General features: G+C 41.0%; 1 protein-coding gene and 1 non-coding gene across 2 annotated transcripts in view; one reads left to right on the forward strand and one right to left on the reverse strand.

Moving 5' to 3' along the window:
- Window positions 1-20239, forward strand: part of SHROOM4 (shroom family member 4) — a 268987-nt gene that overhangs the window by 193926 nt on the left and 54822 nt on the right.
- On the reverse strand, window positions 9857-9959 carry LOC147340380 (U6 spliceosomal RNA). The gene has a single exon (XR_015159967.1). It is a non-coding gene; the product is annotated as a U6 spliceosomal RNA (small nuclear RNA).

The following is a 20239-nucleotide window of genomic DNA, read 5'->3' on the forward strand; positions in this document are numbered from 1 at the left end:
AGCTCGTTAGTATTAGGAACAAGTATATATGAGTCAGCAAGAACCCCCATCCCTTTTCAAGTCTCCTGTACTTCTGGCTTGTTTCCCCAAATGGATGACAGATTGAAAGCTTCTTGAGGGCAAGGATCATAGTGCAGACTTTTTAGATTCCTTGTGTGTGTGTGCTAAATTGCTTCAGTCATGTCTGACTTTTTGTGACACTATGGACTGTAGCCTGCCAGGCTTTTCTGTCCATGGGATTCTCCAGGCAAGAGTACTGAAGTGGGTTGCAATGCCCTCCTTCAGGGGATCTTCCAAACCCAGGGATCGAACCCACATCTCTTATGTCTCCTGCATTGGCAGGTGGGTTCTTTACCACTAGTACCACCTGTGAAGCCCTTTAGACTCCTGAAGATCCCCTGGAGGAGGGCATAGCAACCCCCTCCAGTGTTCTTGCCTGGAGAATCCCATGGACAGAGGAGCCTGGTGGGCTATGGTCCATAGAGTCACAAAGAGTCGGACACAACTGAAGTAACTTCGCATGCACACATGCACAAACAAATAATAGACACAGGATTTATTTCCATCACTCTTACAATTAAACCCCAAATCCTTACAATAACCCATTCACCTGGCCCCTGGCTCCTTCCCCAACCTTATTTCCTACCTCTCTTTGTCTTGTTTTTTCTGCTCCAACCACACAGGCTTTCATGCTGTTTTTGGACCATGACAAGCTGATCCTGTCTCAGGACCACTGCTCTGGCTGATGCCTCTGCCTAGAACATTTTCCCTCAGTATTTTCTTGGCTCCTTCCGTGACTTTGTTTATTAATACTTTTGTTGTTCAAGTATCACCTCCTAACAGAAGCCTTCCCTGACCACACACTCTAAAATAGAATTGGCCTTCACATAGATAGACCTGCCAGTTTATCCCTTACCCTGCTTTCTCTATCTTCATAGCACTTATCACTACCTGTCATATTCTATATTTATAGAGTTGAGTTCCATGGAGACTATTTTGTGTGTTTTATTGATTGGTTTGTCCCCAGCATCTTGAATGGTGCTGTCTTGGCTCTCAATAACTAACGAATGAATCGATGAATAAATAAATGAATGAATTCAATGCAAGTGCCTTATAGAAGGGGAAATACAACCAATTCTGTTCACTCCTAGCGTCTTGAAAATTTTATAATTCTCAGTCCATGGTTTTGTCTTTCTGCTTCAGCATTTTCAAATTAAATCCATATCTATGTATGAGTTTTGTTTCAATTTGACGAAAATCACCTTGACAAAAGTTAAAATCCAATATATGTCAAGTCCAGTTCTCCAAAGAGTAACTGATTTGTTTGTTCTCCATCTCATGGCGGGGAGGAATATACATGACTTTGTGTGTATGTGTGTGTATGTGAGAGAGAGAAAGAATGAACAGTTACCTGCAGTGAGGAAATTGGGTGTCCAGGTTCCCCAGAAGGAAAATAATTTTGTTTCAATTGCTGTATATTTTTTCTCAGTTGTTGCTTCCAAATCCATTAAAAAAAACCCAACCGAAATACAAAGAGATGAAAAGCCTGATGAACTAGAGGTTTGTAAACATAAATACATCAGATCAGGGAATTTCCCAGGGGCTCATGCAGAGCATTGTAAAACCATATGAAAGCTTTATGAAGAGAAACTTCAGCAGAGGAGATAGATATATGGCAGCTGCTTGCCAGCTCATGTCTCCACTCAACAATGGAAGTTGCGATGTGGGAACTGCCCTTTTGGTTCTGGGATGTGCCTCACCATGAAGCAGAATGTTCCTGCCCCTGGAGCCCAAATTCTGTTCAAGCAGATACCCTCTATTGTATACATAGCCACTAGCTATGTGTACAACTGCCGCTGGCAGTTGAAGGGAGGTTCCCAGACTGCCTTGGAAGACAAGACCCCAACATAAGTAAAAGCAGCAGCAGCCAGTATTTTGAAGAAGCCATTTGAAAATCTGTTTAAAATGTATGGTAGCATTTTTTTTTAGAGTGATGGGTCTCAAACTTGAGCACGAATCAGAATCACTTGGAGGGCTTGCTAAAATTCAAATGGCTGGGCTCCACTCTCAGAGTTTCTAACTCAAAAAGTTTGGAGTAGGGCCCCAGAATTTTATTTCCTTCAATTTCCCAGGTGATGCTGATGCTTCTATATGTGACAAACTTTGAAAACTATTGTTTAGGAAAAAACAGAAATTTTGAAGTAAATAATTTGGATTCAAGCCTTGTATGATTTTACCTCTGAACCTGACATGGAGGTTCTTCTTTTCTAACATGGAGTTTATAAGGTTCTTGTAAGAATTAAATGGACTGGTGTCCATGAAAGTTCTTTGGGAACTATAAATATTAGCAGTTATGGCTTCACAAATAGTACTTGGCTGCCACCCCCATCATCTTTTCCTGTGCTTTGTCACCTCTCTACCCGACTTTGTCCTATCAAGTTCATCAGGCATCTAGAAAGAAACCAAAGTCAAGAAGGTCCTAAGTAGTAAAATGATTTTAACCCAATGAGTATGGCCATGATGCTGACTTTGACTTGATCTTCTTTTCCTTCTAACTGGCCTCTTCTCAACTTGCTCCTGTTCTTCCAGCTCTGGCCACATCTCACAGCAGAGAACAGCAACTAGTGCTGATATTGGGGTAAAAAAATGTCAGGTAGAATTTTTTTTCTTTTACTTAATAGAATAAGCAGAGGAATCTACTTCCAAACAGGAAAGTATTTGTTGGGGAAACCATCTTGCTAGGTTGGTGGGCTCTGAGCTGATTTCCCTAAGGGCAAAATCCAGATGTTTAAAAGAGTTAAGTGGGATCATAAGTATAATTGCAGATTCCTAACTTAAGAATGTGTCAGACAGCTGTATTAGACAGTTGCCAGGGTAAATGATATGTCTGTATATGAGGGAGTCCTTTTTCTTTGGAAACCTTTTCTCATTTAAAAGTAATACACATGTTATGTACACAATTTTGAAATTTTCTAAAATTATAAAGAATGAAAATATCCCTTAATTCTGACACACAGAGATACTTAATGGTAAGATATTAGTAATTTTCATCTAGCCTTTTAAAAATTTTTATTTATTTGGCTGTGATGGATCTTCACTGTAGCATGTGAACTCCTGATGGTGGCATGAGGGATCTAGTTCCCCTACCAGGGATCAAAACCAGGCCCTGTGCATTGGGAGCTCGGAATCTTAGCACTGGACCACCAGGGACATGCCCATACAGGCTTTTAATATGTGTATGCTTGTACATGAATATATGCATATGGATATTTGTTTTTTGAGTTGGGCTGATACAACATACAGGTTTGCATACTGTTTTTCCTCTTTTGTAATAGCAGACTATGGGCTTCCCTGGTGGCTTAGCAGTATGGAATCTGCCTGCCTTAATTTCTCTTTCTGTTTTTCAATTGTTAGTGTATAGGAATGCAAGGGATATCTGTGTACTAATTTTATATCCAACAACCTTACTATATTCATTAAATCAGTTCAGTTACTCAGTTGTGTCTGACTCTTTGCAACCCCATGGACTGCAGCATGCCAGGCCTCACTGTCCATCACCAACTCCCAGAACTTGCTCAAACTCATGTCCATTGAGTCAGTGATGCCATCCAACCATCTCATCCTCTGTTGTCCCCTTCTCCTTCTGCCTTCAGTCTTTCCCAGAATCAGGGTCTTTTCCAATCAGTCAGTGCTTCACATTAGGTGGCCAAAGTATTGGAGCTTCAGCTTCAATATCAGTCCTTTCAATAAATATTCAGGACTGATTTCCTTTAGGATTGACTGCAGTCCAAGGGACTCTCCAGAGTCTTTTCCAACACCACAGTTCAAAAGCATCAATTCTTTGGTGCTCAGCTTTCTTTATGGTCCAACTTTCACATCCATATGTGATTACTGGAAAAACCATAGCTTTGACTAGACGGACCTTTGTCAGCAAAGTAATTTCTCTGCTTTTTAATATGCATCTAAGTTTATCAGAGCTTTTCTTCCAAGGAGCAAGTATCTTTTAATTTCAAGGCTGCAGTCACCATCTGCAGTGCTTTTGGAGCTCCCCAAAATAAAATCTGTCACTGTTTCCATTGTTTCCAAATCTATTTCCCATGAAGTGATGGGACCAGATGCCATGATCTTGGTTTTTTGAATGTTGAGTTTTAAGCTAGCTTTTTCACTCACCTCTTTCACTTTCATCAAGAGGCTCTTCAGTTCCTCTTCACTTTCTTCCATAAGGGTGGTATCATCTGCGTATCTAAGGTTATTTATATTTCTCCCAGTAATCTTGATTCCAGCTTGTGCTTCATTCAATACAGCATTTGGCATGAGGTACTCTACATATAAGTTAAATAAGCAAGGTGACAATATACAGCCTTGACATACTCCTTTCTTGATTTGGAACCAGTCTCTTGTTCCATGTCGGTTCTAACTGTTGCTTCTTGACCTGCATACAGATTTCTCAGGAAGCATATAAGGTGATCTGGTATTCTCATCTCTTTAAGAATTTTCCAGTTTGTTGTGATCCACACAGTCCAAGGCTTTGGCGTGGTCAGTAAAGCAGAAATAGATGTTTTTCTGGAACTCTCTTGCTTTTTCAATGATCCAGCAAATGTTGGCAATTTGATCTCTGGTTCCTCTGCCTTTTTTAAATCCAGCCTGAGCATCTGGAAGTTCTTTATTCACATACTGTTGAAGCCTGGTTTGGAGAATTTTCAGCATTACTTTGCTAGTATGTGAGATGAATATGATTGTGTAGTAGTTTGAACATTCTTTGGCATTGCCTTTCTTTGGGATTGGAATGAAAACTGACATTTTTTCAGTCCTGTGGCCACTGCTGAGTTTTCCAAATTTGCTGGCATATTGAGTGCAGCACTTTCACAGCTTCATCTTTTAGGATTTGAAATATTTCAGCTGGAATTCTGTCACCTCCACTAGCTTTGTTCATAGTAATGCTTCCTAAGGTGCACTTGACTTCGCTCTCCAGGATATCTGGCTCTAGGTGAATGATCACATCATCTCGGTTATCTAGGTCATTAAAATCATCTTTGTATAATTCTTCTGTGTGTTCTAGCCACCTTTTCTTAATTTGTTCTGCCTCTGTTAGAGCCGTACTCTTTCTGTCCTCTTGTTAGAGCCGTACTCTTTCTGTCCTTTATTGTGCCCATCTTTGCATGAAATGTTCCCTTGGTATCTCTAATTTTCTTGAAGAGATCTCTAGTCTTTCCCATCCTATTGTTTTCCTCTATTTCTTTGCATTGATCACTGAGGAAGGCTTTCTCATCCCTCCTTGGTATCCTTTGGAACTCTACATTCATTGATTAGCTCTAATAATTTTCTGGTGTTATCTTTAGGGTTTCCTATGTAGAGGACCATGTCATCTGCAAACAGTGAGAGTTTTACTTCTTCTTTTCCAATCTAGATTCCCTTTATTTCTTTTTCTTCTCTGATTCCTGTGGCTAGGACTTCCAAAACTATGTTCAATAGTAGCAGTGAGAGTGGGCACACTTGTCTTGTTCCTGATTTTATAGGAAATGCTTTCAGTTTTTCACCACTGTGGATAATGTTTGCTGTGGGTTTGTCGTTTATAGCTTTTATTATGTTGAAGTATGTTCCTTCTATGCCTGCTTCCTGGAGAGTTTTTATCATAAATGGGTATTGAATTTTGTCAAAGGTTGTCTGCATCTATTGAGAATATCATATGTTTTTAATCTTTCAGTTTATTAATATGGTTATCACACTGATTGATTTTTGAATATTGAAGAATCCTTGCATCCCTGGAATAAAGCCCACTTGGTCATGATGTAAAATCTTTTAAATATGTTGTTGGATTCTGTTTGCTATAATTTTGTTGAGGATTTTTGCATCCATGTTCATCAGTGATATTGGCCTGTTGTTTTCTTTTTTTGTGCCATCTTTGTCTGGTTTTGGTATGAGGGTGATGGTGGACTTATAGAATGAGTTTGGGAGTTTGCCTTCCTCTGCACTTTTCTGTAAGAGTTTGAGTAGGATAGGTGTGGCTCTTCTCTAAATTTTTGGAAGAATCCACCTCTGAAGCCATCTTGTCCTGGGGAAACAATCCCATTCACCATTGCAATGAAAAGAATAAAATACTTAGGAATAAATTTACCTAAAGAAACAAAGGAACCATAGATATAAAACTATAAAACACTGATGAAAGAAATCAAAGATGACACAAATAGATGGAGAAATATACCATGTTCATGGACTGGAAAAATCAATATAGTGAAAATGAGTATACTACACAAAAATAAACTCAAAATGGATTAAAGATCTAAATGTAAGGCCAGAAACTATAAAACTCTTAGAAGAAAACATAGGCAGAACACTCTCTGACATAAATCACAGCAAGATCCTCTATGACCCACTTCCCAGAGTAAAAGAAATAAAAATAAACAAATGGTACCTAATTAAACTTAAAAACTTTTGCACAATGAAGAAAGCTATAAGCAAGGTGAAAAGGCAGCCTTCAGAATGGGAGAAAACAATAGCAAACAAAATAATTGACAAAGAATTAATCTCCAAAATATACAAGCAACTCATGCAGCTCAATACCAGAAAAACAACCAACCCAATCAAAAAGTGGGCAAAAGAACTAAACAGACATTTCTCCTAAGAAGACATACAGATGGCTAATAAACACATGAAAAGATGCTCAACATCACTCATTATTAGAGAAATGTAAATCAAAACCACAATGAGGTATCATTTCACGCAGGTCAGAATGGCCACCATCAAAAAGTCTACAAACAATAAATACTGGAGAGGGTTTGGAGAAAAGGGAACCTTCTTACACTGTTGGTGGGAATGCATACTGGTGCAGCCACTATGGAGAACCGTGTGGAGATTCCTTTAAAAAAAAAACTGGAAATAGAACTGCCATATGACCCAGCAGTCCCGCTGCTGGGCATACACAGTGAGTAAACCAGAATTGAAAGAGATACATGTACCCCAATGTTCATTGAAGCACTGCTTACAATAGCTAGGACATGAAAGCAACCTAGATGTCCATCAGCAGATTAATGGATAAGGAAGTTGTGGTACATATACACAATGGAATGTTACTCAGCTAGGAAAAGGAACACATCTGAGTCAGTTCTAATGATTTGGATGAAACTGGAACCTATTATACAGATTGAAGTAAGTCAGAAAGAGAAACACCAATACTGTATATTAACATATATATATAGAATTTAGAAAAACAGTAATGATAACCCTATATGCAAGGCAGCAAAAGAGACACAGATGTAAAGAACAGGCTTTTTGACTCTGTGGGAGAAGGTGTGGGTGTGATGATTTGAGAGAATAGCATTTTAACATGTATATAACCATATGTAAAATAGATGACCAGTGCAAGTTTGATGCATGAAGCAGGGCACTCAGAGCCGGTGCTCTGGGACAACCCAGAGGGATGGAGTGGGGAGGGAGGTGGTGGTGGGGGCGATGTTTCAGGATGGAGGGGCACATGTGCACCTGTGGCTGATTCATGTTGATATATGGCAAAAACCATCCCAATATTGTAAAGTAATTATCCTCCAATTAAAATAAATTAACTTAAAAAAAGATATGCACCAATAGGAACAGACATGGAGACAGAGATAGAGATGGAGTTAGAGACACTGATATAGAGAAATAGAAACAGAGATATGCAATATACAGAAGTCCTCAAAATAACTTTTGTTTTGTACATGAATAAAGACATTCTAAAAGAATGGCTGGAATATGGTTGGCAGCCTATAAATATTTATTGAATGAATAAATAATGTCTTATTTATGTAAGAAAATTTAGGGAAACAGAAGCACATTTAAATATTTCACTTTCTATAGTTCTATTCTGGGTAAGTGTTTGAAATTAAAAGTTCAATCATATACTCAAAGGGGTATAAAAACGTTTCTCAAATTAACAAAGAAGAAAAGAATCTGGCTGCAATGCAGGAGATGCAGGTTCTATACCTGGATTGGGAAGATCCTCTGGAGAAGGAAATGGCAACCCATTCCAATATTCTTGCCTTGAGAATCCCATGGACAGAGGAGCCTGGTGGGCTACAGTTGATGGGGTCACAAAGAGTCAGACACGACTGAGCAACTAAAGAACAACACAACTATGGTAGACTATTGTTCCTTCATGTAGATACACAGTACTTCACCTAACTTCCAAAATTTTGAACAGTTCAGTTCAGTTCAGTCACTCAGTCGTGTCCGACTCTTTGTGACCCCATGAATCGCAGCATGCTAGGCCTCCCTGTTCATCACCAACTCCTGGAGTTCACTCAGACTCACATCCATCGAGTCAGTGATGCCATCCAGCCATCTCATCCTCTGTCGTCCCCTTCTCCTCCTGCCCCCAATCCCTCCCAGCATCAGAGTCTTTTCCAATGAGTCAACTCTTCGCATGAGGTGGCCAAAGTACTGGAGTTTCAGCTTTAGCATCATTACTTCCAAAGAACACCCAGGGCTGATCTCCTTCAGAATGGACTGGTTGGATCTCCTTGCAGTCCAAGGGACTCTCAAGAGTCTTCTCCAACACCACAGTTCAAAAGCATCAATTCTTCGGCGCTCAGCTTTCTTCACAGTCCAACTCTCACATCCATACATGACTACTGGAAAAACCATAGCCTTGACTAGATGGAACTTTGTTGGAAAAATAATGTCTCTGCTTTTAAATATGCTGTCTAGGTTGGTCATAACTTTCCTTCCAAGGAGTAAGTGTCTTTTAATTTCATGGCTGCAGTCACCATCTGCAGTGAGTTTGGAGCCCCCCAAAATAAAGTCTGACACTGTTTCCACTGTTTCCCCATCTATTTGCCATGAAGTGATGGGACCAGATGTCATGATCTTAGTTTTCTGAATGTTGAGCTTTAAGTCAACTTTTTCACTCTCCTCTTTCACTTTCATCAAGAGGCTTTTTAGTTCCTCTTCACTTTCTGCCATAAGGGTGGTGTCATCTGCATATCTTGGAGAAGGCAATGGCACCCCACTCCAGCACTCTTGCCTGGAAAATCCCATGGATGGAGGAGCCTGGTGGGCTGCAGTCCATGGGGTTGCTAAGAGTCAGACACGACTGAGCGACTTCACTTTCACTTTTTCACTTTCATGCGTTGGAGAAGGAAATGGCAACCCACTCCAGTGTTCTTGCCTGGAGAATCCCAGGGGCAGGAGAGCCTGGTGGGCTGCCGTCTATGGGGTCACACAGGGTCGGACACGACTGAAGTGACTTAGCAGCAGCAGCATCTGAATATCTGAGGTTATTGATATTTCTCCCGGCAATCTTGATTCCAGCTTGTGCTTCTTCCAGCCCAGCGTTTCTCATGATGTACTCTGCATATAAGTTGAATAAGCAGGGTGACAATATACAGCCTTGATGTACTCCTTTTCCTGTTAGAACAGTTAGGATATTCCTAATTTTACATTATAAATAACCCTGCAGCTGTTGACACTTCATGTACATAAATCAATATATTTATTTCTAATTGCTCTCTTAGGATAGAATCCTTGGAATGGAAAGATTAGATTAAAGGGTAGGAACATTTTTTAAATTTTATTTATTTATTTTAATTGAAGGACAATTATTTTGCAGTATTGTGATGGTTTTTGCCATACATCAGTATGACTCAGCCATAGGCATACACATGTCCCCTTCTTCCTGAACCTCCTCACACCTCCCTCCCCACGCCATCCCTCTAGGTTGTCACAGAACTCCGGCTTTGGGTGCCCTGCCTCATACATCAAACATTTTTAAAAACAAATATAATCTACCAACCATAAAATTAATTACTTTCAAGTGTGGAATTAAGTGGGTTTTAGTATGTTCACAAGGTTGTATAGCCACCACCACTCTCTAATTCTAGAAAAAAATATGCAGTGCTTCACAAATTTGCTGTCATCCCTGTGGGACAGCCATGCTGATCTTCTCTATATTGTTCTGATTTTAGTATACGTCAGCTAAAGCAAACACAGTAGGAACATTTTTATGTCTCTTGATAACATATGGCAAGTTTCCTTGAGGCAAATGTATACCCAATCCATTCCCATCCAGCAGTTTATAAGAATACTTCTTTACCTGCAACTTTGCTGACAGTTTTTAAAAATATATTGCCAATATCATTGAAAATTGCATTTTATTGTTTTGTCTTTTTGATTAGCTCTTCTTCCTCTTTAGCTGTTCTGTAGAGATATGTCATCCACTCTATTTCCTTTGCATGCATATACTGTGGGCAGCCACATGCACTCGGCTGCCCCCTCTCTGTGGATAATGACCACATGTCCATACCCTACCCTAACCTCTTTCTAGCACTACAGCCCAGATATCAGGCTGCTTGTGGGGCATGACTATCTACATTAGACAGCATATCAAACATGCTCATGTCTAAAGTCGAACTCGTGTCTCTGGTTCTCAACTTCCCAATCTAGATAGTGATACCGCTAGCTGTTTCATGGCCGTCTTAACTTCTCTTTCCTCCATATTTAATTAGTAATCCAAGTTTCTTGATTCTGTCTCTTATGTCCTTTCTCACATCCTTTCATTCTGCTCCACTCTCACTGTCACCTCTCCAGTTCTACCTTTTATTAAGTCTATGGCACTAGCCTACTCACTTCACTATTCTTTCAGTATTTATCCACATAATTCATCCTACATGTGGCTATGAGAATAACCTTCCTAACATACTGCTTTTACCATCTCTTTCATCCTATTCTGGAACCTCCAAAGCCTCTGTCTTGCCTGTTGGTAAAGTAAATGTTAGGATAAACACTTAAGGCTCACCATGTTGTTGCATCATTCTAATTTTATTTCCTGTATGCCTTAGAAAAACTCTATGTTCTTCCTTCAGTATATTCCTGCTCTTCCCACTCTTGTTTTTACAAAACACCTCGCATGACCTCTTTCCCAGTCTCCTCCTGTTGAAATTATCCTGAGTTTTCAAAATTAGAGGCTCTGCAAAATCTTCCTTGATTCAACTATCTGTGCTTTCTCCTTTGTTTCCTCCGTGACTGTCTGGTTTTAGACACCACCAATTTTATAGCATTTTCAACAAAAAAAATAAGAAAACTTGCTTAATAATGTTTTTATTACATGAATGGTTTTAAATTTTTATTGAAGTATAGTTGATTTACAATATATCATGTTAGTTTCAGGTGTACAGCAAAGTGATTTGGAGATATATAAAGATATATAATATTCTTTCTAAAAATTATTTTCCATTATAGGTTATATAACATATTGAATATAGTCCCCAGTAAAGTAAAACCCTTGTTCTTTTTTTACACTCTCATTTTGTTAGCATTTCCTTTATGACACGATATTCTACTCTGTTTAGTTACATCGATTTTTTTTAATTAATTTATTTTTTTATTGAAGGATAATTGCTTTACAGATTTTTGCTGTTTTCTGTCAAACCTCAACATGAATCAGCCATAGGTATACATATATCCCCTCCCTTTTGAAATTCCCTCCCATCTCCCTCCCCATCCCACCCCTCTAGGTTGATAAATTCAAACAGAGCCCGTTTGAATTTCCTGAGCCATACAGCAAATTCCTGTTGGCTATTTTACATATGGTAATGTAAGTTTCCATGTTATTCTTTCCATACATCTCACCCTCTCCTCCCCTCTCCCCTTGTCCATAAGTCTATTCTCTATGTCTGTTTCTCCATTGTTGCCCTGTAAATAAATTCTTCAGTACCATTTTTCTAGAGTCCATATATATGTGTTAGAATATAGTATTTATCCTTCTCTTTCTTAGTCACTTCACTCTGTATGATAGGTTCTGGTTCATCCACCTCATTAGAATGGACTCAAATGTGTTCCTTTTTATGGCTGAGTAATATTCCATTGTATATATGTACCACAACTTATTTATCCATTCATATGTTGATGGACATCTAGGTTGCTTCCATGTTCTAGCTATTGTAAATAGTGCTGCAGTGAACAATGGGATACATGTGTCTCTTTCAGTTTTTGTTTCCTTAGGGTATATGCATAGGAGTGGGATTGCTGGGTCATATTGTGGTTTTATTCCTAGTTTTTTAAGCAATCTCCATACCTTTTTCCATGGTGGCTCTATCAATTTACATTCCCACCAATAGTGCAAGAGCATTCCCTTTTCTCCACACCCTCTCCAGAATTTATTGTTTGTAGACTTTTTGATGAGGGCCATTCTGACCAGTGTGAGGTGATATCTCATTGTAGTTTTGATTTGCATTTCTCTAATAATGAGTGATGTTGAGCAGCTTTTCATGTGTTAGACATCTGATTTCTTCTTTGGAGAAATATCTGTTTAGGTCTTTTTTTCACTTTTTGATTGGGTTGTTTGTTTTTCTGATATTGAGTTGTATGAGCTGCTTATATATTTTGGAAATTAATCCTTTGTCAGTTGTTTCATTTGCTATTATTTTCTCCCATTCCAAGGGTTGTCTTTTCACTGTGCTTATAGTTTCCTTTGCTGTGCAAAAGCTTTTAAGTTTAATCAGGTCCCACTTGTTTACTTTTGTTTTTATTTCCATTACACTAGGAGGTTTGTCATAGAGGATCTTGCTTTGATTTATGTCATCGACTGTTCTGCCTGTGTTTTCCTCTAAGAGTTTTATAGTTTCTGGTCTTACATTTAGGTCTTTAATCCATTTTGAGTTTATCTTTGTGTATGGTGTTAGGAGGTGTTCTAATTTCATTCTTTTACATGCAACTGTCCAGTTTTCCCAGCACCATTTATGGGAGAGGCTGTCTTTGCCCCATTGTATATTCTTGCCTCCTTTGTCAAAAATAAGGTACCCATAGGTGCATGGGTTTATTTCTGGGCTTTCTATCTTGTTCCATTGGTCTATATTTCTGTTTTTGTGCCAGTCCATATTGTCTTGATGACTGTAGCTTTGTAGTATAATATGAACTCAGAAAGGTTGATTCTTCCAGCTCCATTCTTCTTTTTCAAGACTGCTTTGGCTATTCGGGGTCTTTCGTGTTTCCATAAGAATTGTGAAATTTTTTGTTCTACCTCTGTGAAAAATGCCATTGGTAATTTGATAGGGATCACATTGAATCTGTAGACTGTGTTTGGTAGTATAGTCATTTTCACAATATTGATTCTTTCTACCCAGGAACATGGAATATCTCTCCATCTGTTTTTGTCATCTTTGCTTTCTTTCATCAGTGTCTTATAATTTTCTGTGTACAGTTCTTTTGTCTCCTTAAGTAAGTTTATTCCTAGATATTTAATTCTTTTTGTTGCAATGGTAAATGGGATTGATTCCTTAATTTCTCTTTCTGAGTGTTTTATTGTTAGTATATAGAATAGTTACATAGGTATTTTTATTCATTCCCTGGTGATGATGGTTTAGTTGCTAAGTCATATCCAACTGTTGCAACCCCCTGGACTATAGCCCACCAGGCTCCTCCGTCCACAGGATTCTCCAGGCAAGAATACTGGAGTGGGTTGGCATTTCCTTCTCCAGGGAATCTTCCCAACCCAAGGATTGAACCCATGTCTCCTGAATTACAGGCAGGTTCTTTACTGTCTGAGCCACCAGGGAAGCCCCATATTGACCCCCCCTACCACACTATAAATTTCTTGAGCACAGGAATCATATCTTCTTCATTTTGGCATGTTTCATAGTACCTCTCCAAGCACCTTAAATGTAGATAGGAGTTCCATAAATGCTTGAATAAAAGAATGATAAAGACTGCTAACTTTTTTTTTAAGAACTACTAATGACTCAGTTTCGGGAATGAATTCTGTGCTAAGAAGTTACAGATGCCAGGCAACTCTGATGGCATGACTTCTTCTTTATCCCTCACTCTCCACATCCAATCCATCAATGAATATTGTCAACTCTACCTCCAAGATATCTGTAATCAAACCTCTCTTCTCTACCCCTACTACTTCTTCCCTAGAACAAATCACCATTATCTCTTACCTATAAAAGCCTTTTTAAACTGGTTCCCTCACTTCTACTCTTGCCCTGCCTAAATCTATCAGCCTAGTGAGATCTTTATAAAACTTAGATCATTGTCACCTTCTTAACAATCTCCAGTAGCGTATTTCCCACTACATTGGAAATAAAACCCAAACTTCCTACCTTGACCTTGAAAACTCTGTGATCTGGCCTTCGCACTTCCCCAGCCTCATGTCCCTGTACTCTCTACCTTGCTCACCATGTTCCAGCTCTGCTGAGCACTGATTCTCATTGTCATGTTTGCTCAAAGGAGAATGAGTAGGTTCTCTTGGTTCTATTGAGGTTCTCACTGCTACTGGACATTGTCTTTGGGCTTCATGCATTTAGTAGTGGAGATGATTTAGGGAGTGGCCAGAAGCAATTCTAAAGGGTTTTGAGACTTGACTTTGGGCAAAATCTTTGTGGAGTTCATCATTTTCCTGAAAATTGGTACTCCAATACTGAGTTGGAGATATTTGGCTTAAAATGAAAAGAAAGGAAATCTTGTATTATTCCTGCATTCATTCCCAAGGGATGCTGTGGTATTACTGATAGAAACTAAGGCTGGAGGACAAACATCCTCCACCTTCTTTATCACTCTGGGTGTTGGTTTAGGAAATTGGGCATCATAGCAGAAGCTGACTCAACAGATGCTATTCTGTGAACCTGTCGTCATTTTCCCTGTGTGCTCATATGAAGGCGCCCTCAGCCCTCTGGTGTTACACCCTTAGCTTTTATATGTACAGGGAAGAGAAAAAAACTCTCTTTCATTATTCAGATTCTTGACTTGCTCCCCTTGCTCCTAGAAGCTGCGAAATATGCACCATCCACCTCCTTGCCTTTGGGATCATTGACAAGAAACAGTCTATGATGGGTATGTTTTATCTGCCTCTACATAGATATGTAAACTAGAATATGTTTCACAGCCAAGTCTGAAAGAGAATTCTAAGTACTGTGTTTCTAAACTACTAAGCATTTTTCTAGCCCCTAATATTTGCAGAGCTCTCCCACTTCTTTCATATGGTTGCCTCCCTCCAACCTCCTTTAGAAAAATAGGTGTCCCCATGTTTTAAAGATTCTAATGTGAAAAAATGGAGAAATGAAAGCGCAAAGTCAAGTGTAAAGGCCCTAACCAAATGAGGGTATTACTCTTTACTTTCATACTTGGAAAGCCAAAAGACACCCCTTGACACACATCACAGCATTTGAGGGAGTCTTTACTCCCAACCCAGCATTCCCTTCCTTTCTTATTCACTACCCTGGGCTTCTTTTTAGCCTTGAATGTATCCTGAGGTAGAGGGTAGAGAGGCAGGGGATTCAGCAGATTTCTATGAAAGAACTTGACCTGGCTATTCCAAGAGGGGAGGGGAAGTAGAAGAAGTGGGGAAGGTGGAAGGGCAGAACTGGGTACCAAAAGTCCCCTCTACATAAAGTACCTATATCTCAGATGACCAAAATTATAGCTTCCCAACTGACAAGAAAGGTCTTGTCTTAAAGTTCTCTTTAAACTCATACATATGTATATATACACACATATACATAGATATACACATACTTACCCATACATGCACATGCATACATGCATACTTACCCATACATACACTTTCACACATTTACATACATATACATGTTCGTCCTTGGTTGGGTCTGTATAAGGAAGGTCTCCAGATCAGCAGGGTCATCCAGCTAACAGTGTGAGGTTGTGAGGAGGCCTTCAGAGATCTGTATCCCTTCATGGTGATCAAGCGGCTTTTGCCTCCTTCTGCCAGATAAACAAGCCATGCATTGTTTTGTCCACTGGCTGTGGACAAAACAGGCTTCCCTTCCTGCTGAGCAGGCCAGAATGAGTTTGAATTCCTTCATGTGGGGCAGGTAGAATGTGCTGGGAGGGGCGGAGGAGGCTGGAAGAGCCATAGAAAGTCAACAGAGCTAATCAAGGACACCACTTTGTGCTTCTCCTTATCTAAACACTTTCAGAAGAGGAAAGAACCTGTGGTAGGTTATGACCCAGACCTCAGGCTAAGCATAACCCCAAGCAACAGGGGCTGTATTTTCCTTCTTGCCCTGGGTTGGATCAGAGCCAGGGTTCTCTTTTTGCTTACCCCCTGCCTTCCTCCCTCCAAGTAGTTCTTGAGGGGTCTGCTGAGAGCTAGGCTCGGAGACCAGTAGTTGTGTTGGAAGGTATTGGGGTGGCAGCCCTCTAGAGCAGCTAGAGAGTGACTCCTTCTAAAATTGGTCCACTTCCCTCCCCTCACCTCTCACAACAGCCTTTACAAGGGAGCCTTTCTGACAGATCTGTCATTTCCACCTGCATGTGCCCACCCTCCTTGCTCCAGGCCAGGTTCTTATCCTCTGAGTGCTTGGAAAAGATACAGTCATCTTTACCTTCCCCTGAACAGAGGAGGTGATGCTTGCTCATGTTGTCTGGAACTTAGCTCTGCTAAGTGAGAAGTTACCCCCTTTATCCCAACCCCACATCCCAGTCTCTCCTTTCTAAATCCTAAACTGGCCAAACTGCTGAAATTCCTCTCTTATTATCCTCTCCACAAGGATTTCTTGAGTATATACTGCCTGTGTCCATCTGTCCATCATATCACCTCTTCTGGTGACTTCCCAACTCTCATACTCCCATCCTGCCTCCCTACCTAAGGCAATCCCCAAAACATGCTTGCACCTCTAGTCAAAACTTCCTCAACCCATCTGACCACTGACAGGGCCAGGCTGCTATCACATTTGTTATTCTTTATTTCATTAGGAAATGGGGGTCAGGGAAGCATTTTTATGGACTGAGTTACAGAGTGGAAGGAGAAAGGCACTTGGTGACCAGATTTGGGAAGGCTAGGTACCCAGGCCTGAGTAATGGGATTAGAAGTGACTATTTATTCTGATGCTGTTTCAGAGCAGGGGTTATTCCCTAGTGTTGTGCTATTGCTAAAGGTACTGTATTCCCTAGTGTATTGTCAGAATGTGGTTATTATACCACCAACATCACCATCACTCTAGAGCTTCTTAGAAAGTCAGAATCTGGAGCCTACTCTAGATCTACTGAATCAAAATCTGATTCAAGATGGCCAGGTGATTAGTCTGGCCACTGAAGTTTGAGAAGTGCTACTCTAGAGAGTTAGCCTTGATTTTTGAACCTTCTCTTAATTAGTCCTCTTGCATTCCTCTTCATTTGGCTTGAAGAAATTCTTTTTCTTGCCACTAATAGTACCTTATCCATTATTATTTTGGGTCAAGGATGATATTAATAATGGATATCATTTACTGAATGCCTTTTGTGTGCCAGGCATACATTGAAGATGAGGAAATTGAGTCTCTGTGACATGCCCAAAACCAAACAATTAGTGTGTAAAAGCTGAATCTTCAACCCAGATCTGCAGGCATACTAAATCCCCAAACTCCCACCTTACAGGACTTCTGATTACCAGAGGAGGGTCTGTGGGCTTACTTGGATGGCACCTGCCTTTTATAGGCACATGTAAACAAAATTCCTTTCAAACTTCCCCAGGAGGTCCAGAGGGCAGAGCAGGTAAGGGGCCACTTGGCATGGTTTCCCCAGAGAGGAAGGGCCCTTGGATATTTCTTGGTCTGAGGAAGCTCACATAAGCTCTCTCAGGCCAGAAATGGCTGAAATTGAGACCAGAGGCCAAAGGAAACTGGCCTGGAGATCCTGGAGTATTATGAAGGGAAAAATCCCAACTCTGAATCCCCAAGAAGAATTAAATTCTGATGCTTGAGCTTGGGCTTAGGGTATGTAATAAACTTCTGTGGGGCTTCTCTGGGTCCTGGCTGTTGCATAGGTCAGTGAGACATCATGTGGACCCTCAGCCTGGGGCTGGGGACTGTTGCCTCAGAGTGTGCCATATAGTTGGAGAGGTTGTTTGTGACAATGGGCTTTAATGTTTTATTTTGCAGAGAGGAAACAGAAGCCCAGACAGGGGGAGTAAATTGCCAGAGGTCAGAGTAAAGTCATGGCAGAGGCAGGGATGCTGACTCCAAGCAGCACTGTTATGGAGTTAGAGTCTCTGGTGTGAAATGCAGTTTCCTCTGGGTCTGCTCAGATGCCCATAGGATGGGCAGACTCTGAAAATACGGTCCAGAACGGTTTGTGAATCTTTCTGTCTCAACAGGATATTCATTCTGGGAGATCTCTAGGTTCCTTGCCCCCAGCTACGTAAAACCAGCTGTAGTGCTACTTTCTTGGCTGGACCTGGAGGCTGCTGGGCCTGGCTGATCTGGGTTTTCCTTTTCTGGGGCTCAGAGGACCTGCGGAGATGGCTGGGTGGAGTCAACTCAGTCCAGGAAGCACAGGAATTCTTTTAAGTGTATGTGTCTGGGGTATTTTTCTCTCTCACTTGCGTGTATTTAAAAAAAAATTTTTAGACACCCACTTTATCTTTCCCAAACATCATTTCCTTGCTCCTTTCCTGAGTTCTAGCAGTGGCTGGGGGCCCAGCTTCCTTATTGGCCTCTGAGCTATGTAAGGGGGTGGGCCAGAGCTCAGAGGAGGCTGGAGTAGGGAACAGGAGGGCTGTTTGTGCTGCTGGAACTGCCTTTCATCCTTCCCTTTGCCACCAGGGTGCTGGCTACTTTCTGGAGCAGCGTCTTCACTCCTATCCAGCTCTTGACATTGGCCCTCATTCCCTAAGGTGGTGGCCTCCTCTAGGCCCAACCAGGCTGATGGCCATACCTTGCCTTCGGTGCTACTCCTTTCTGTTTTTGGAATTGGGACCTGACTGTGCCTGAGCCCCTTGGAGCACACTCAGGGACTTGGGCTGATGGCCCCTTCTCTCACGAGGTTTTAAAGGAAGGCAAATGAGTCTCAACTAAGGGAGGATCCAGCCTGCAGAAAGAAGCCCCAGGGGCTGGCTGGAGGGGTTTTGAGGACCGTCTGAGCTGGCTGGATACCTAGCCCTCTCCTAAGCTATCTCCCCATCCTGGACAACTTCCATGGTAGGTACTACTGGTAGCCATGGCCATCATGGCTGTTACCCTTCTTCCCCCTTCTGCTTTCTTTCTTCAATATCCCTTTCTTTTTCCTTCCTAAGAAAGGAATTTGGGGTAATGAATGATGTGTGTGTGTGTGTGTGTGCTCAGTCATGTCCTACTCTGCAATCCCATGGACAATAGCCTGCCAGGCTCCTCTGTCCATGGAATTTCCAGGCAAAAATACCGAAGTAGGTTGCCATTTCCTACTCCAGAGGATCTTCGTGACCCAGGGATCTAACCCATGTCTCCTGCATCTCCTGCGCTGGCAGGCAAATTCTTTACCACTGTACCACCTGGGAAGCCCCAGTGAATGATAGTGTGTTTAATAATAGTGCCTTGGGAGAAAGGGTAGGAGACTGTTGCCTCTATAGCTAGATTGGTGGTTGGCATCTTCTTTTACCTCTTTGCTTATTTCTTCTCATCCTCTTTCCCCACTGCCTAAGGAGGGAATGGTTTAAACTTTAGGACTACCGAGACTTTCCTTTTCTGACTGCTTCTTGAGGGAATACCTAGGAGAAGGCTCAGGTATATAAGCTCTTTGAGATAGATCCCTCTTTGGGGAGGTAGGGGCATGTGGTACCCTAACAAGTGTTGGAGGACCAGAGCCTCATTCTCAATTCCTGGTTACTAGCTGTGTGTTCTTGGCAAAGCAGTTCAGCTCTCTGTGTCTCTGTTTCTGCATCCCATGAAGGGCATAATAATGGTGCTTACTGATAAGGTTGGAGTGAGGATTGAATCAGCTAATGCATGTAAAGTGCTCAGTGCCAGGTACATCTTAAGTGTCCAGTAAATTGTCCCTGTTATTTTTTTTTAAGTTAATAGTATATTAGGCACTATGTGGAGTGATTTCACACGTGGGACTGCATTTAATCCAGACTTTAAATCATGAGTAAGATTTGTTGATTGTCTCCATTTTACCGGTAAAGAATTACAACTCAGAGAATGACTGTGCCTCCAGTCACACAGCTAGGATTAGAATATGAGTGTGAACTCAATCCAAATCTAGGGCTCTTTAGGAATAATAATAGACCAAGTATTAGACCCTATAGATGGTGTCCTTTCCTTTCCCAATCTAGGATTAGAAGGCTCCTGTTCTGACTGCAGTTCTTGCACTGGGGTTTTCCTCTCTGTAGCTTGTGCTTTTCTCTCAGTGTTCTCAAAGCCTCCACTTTCTTGCTTCTATCTCCTTTAAGGTTGTTTCCTACTCCTGGAGAAACCCTAGAGAGAGTAGGAGGCTTTGTAAGCTACCTTTCAAAGTATGGCAAGGGTGATGCTAGTGGAACCCTGACAGTGGATGGGTAAATCTGGGTGGAAGGATT

The sequence above is a fragment of the Bos grunniens genome, chromosome X (assembly GCF_055505025.1).
Source record: "Bos grunniens cultivar Pamir isolate PY7600 chromosome X, Bosgru_T2T1.0, whole genome shotgun sequence".
Classification (NCBI taxonomy): Eukaryota; Metazoa; Chordata; class Mammalia; order Artiodactyla; family Bovidae; genus Bos; species Bos grunniens.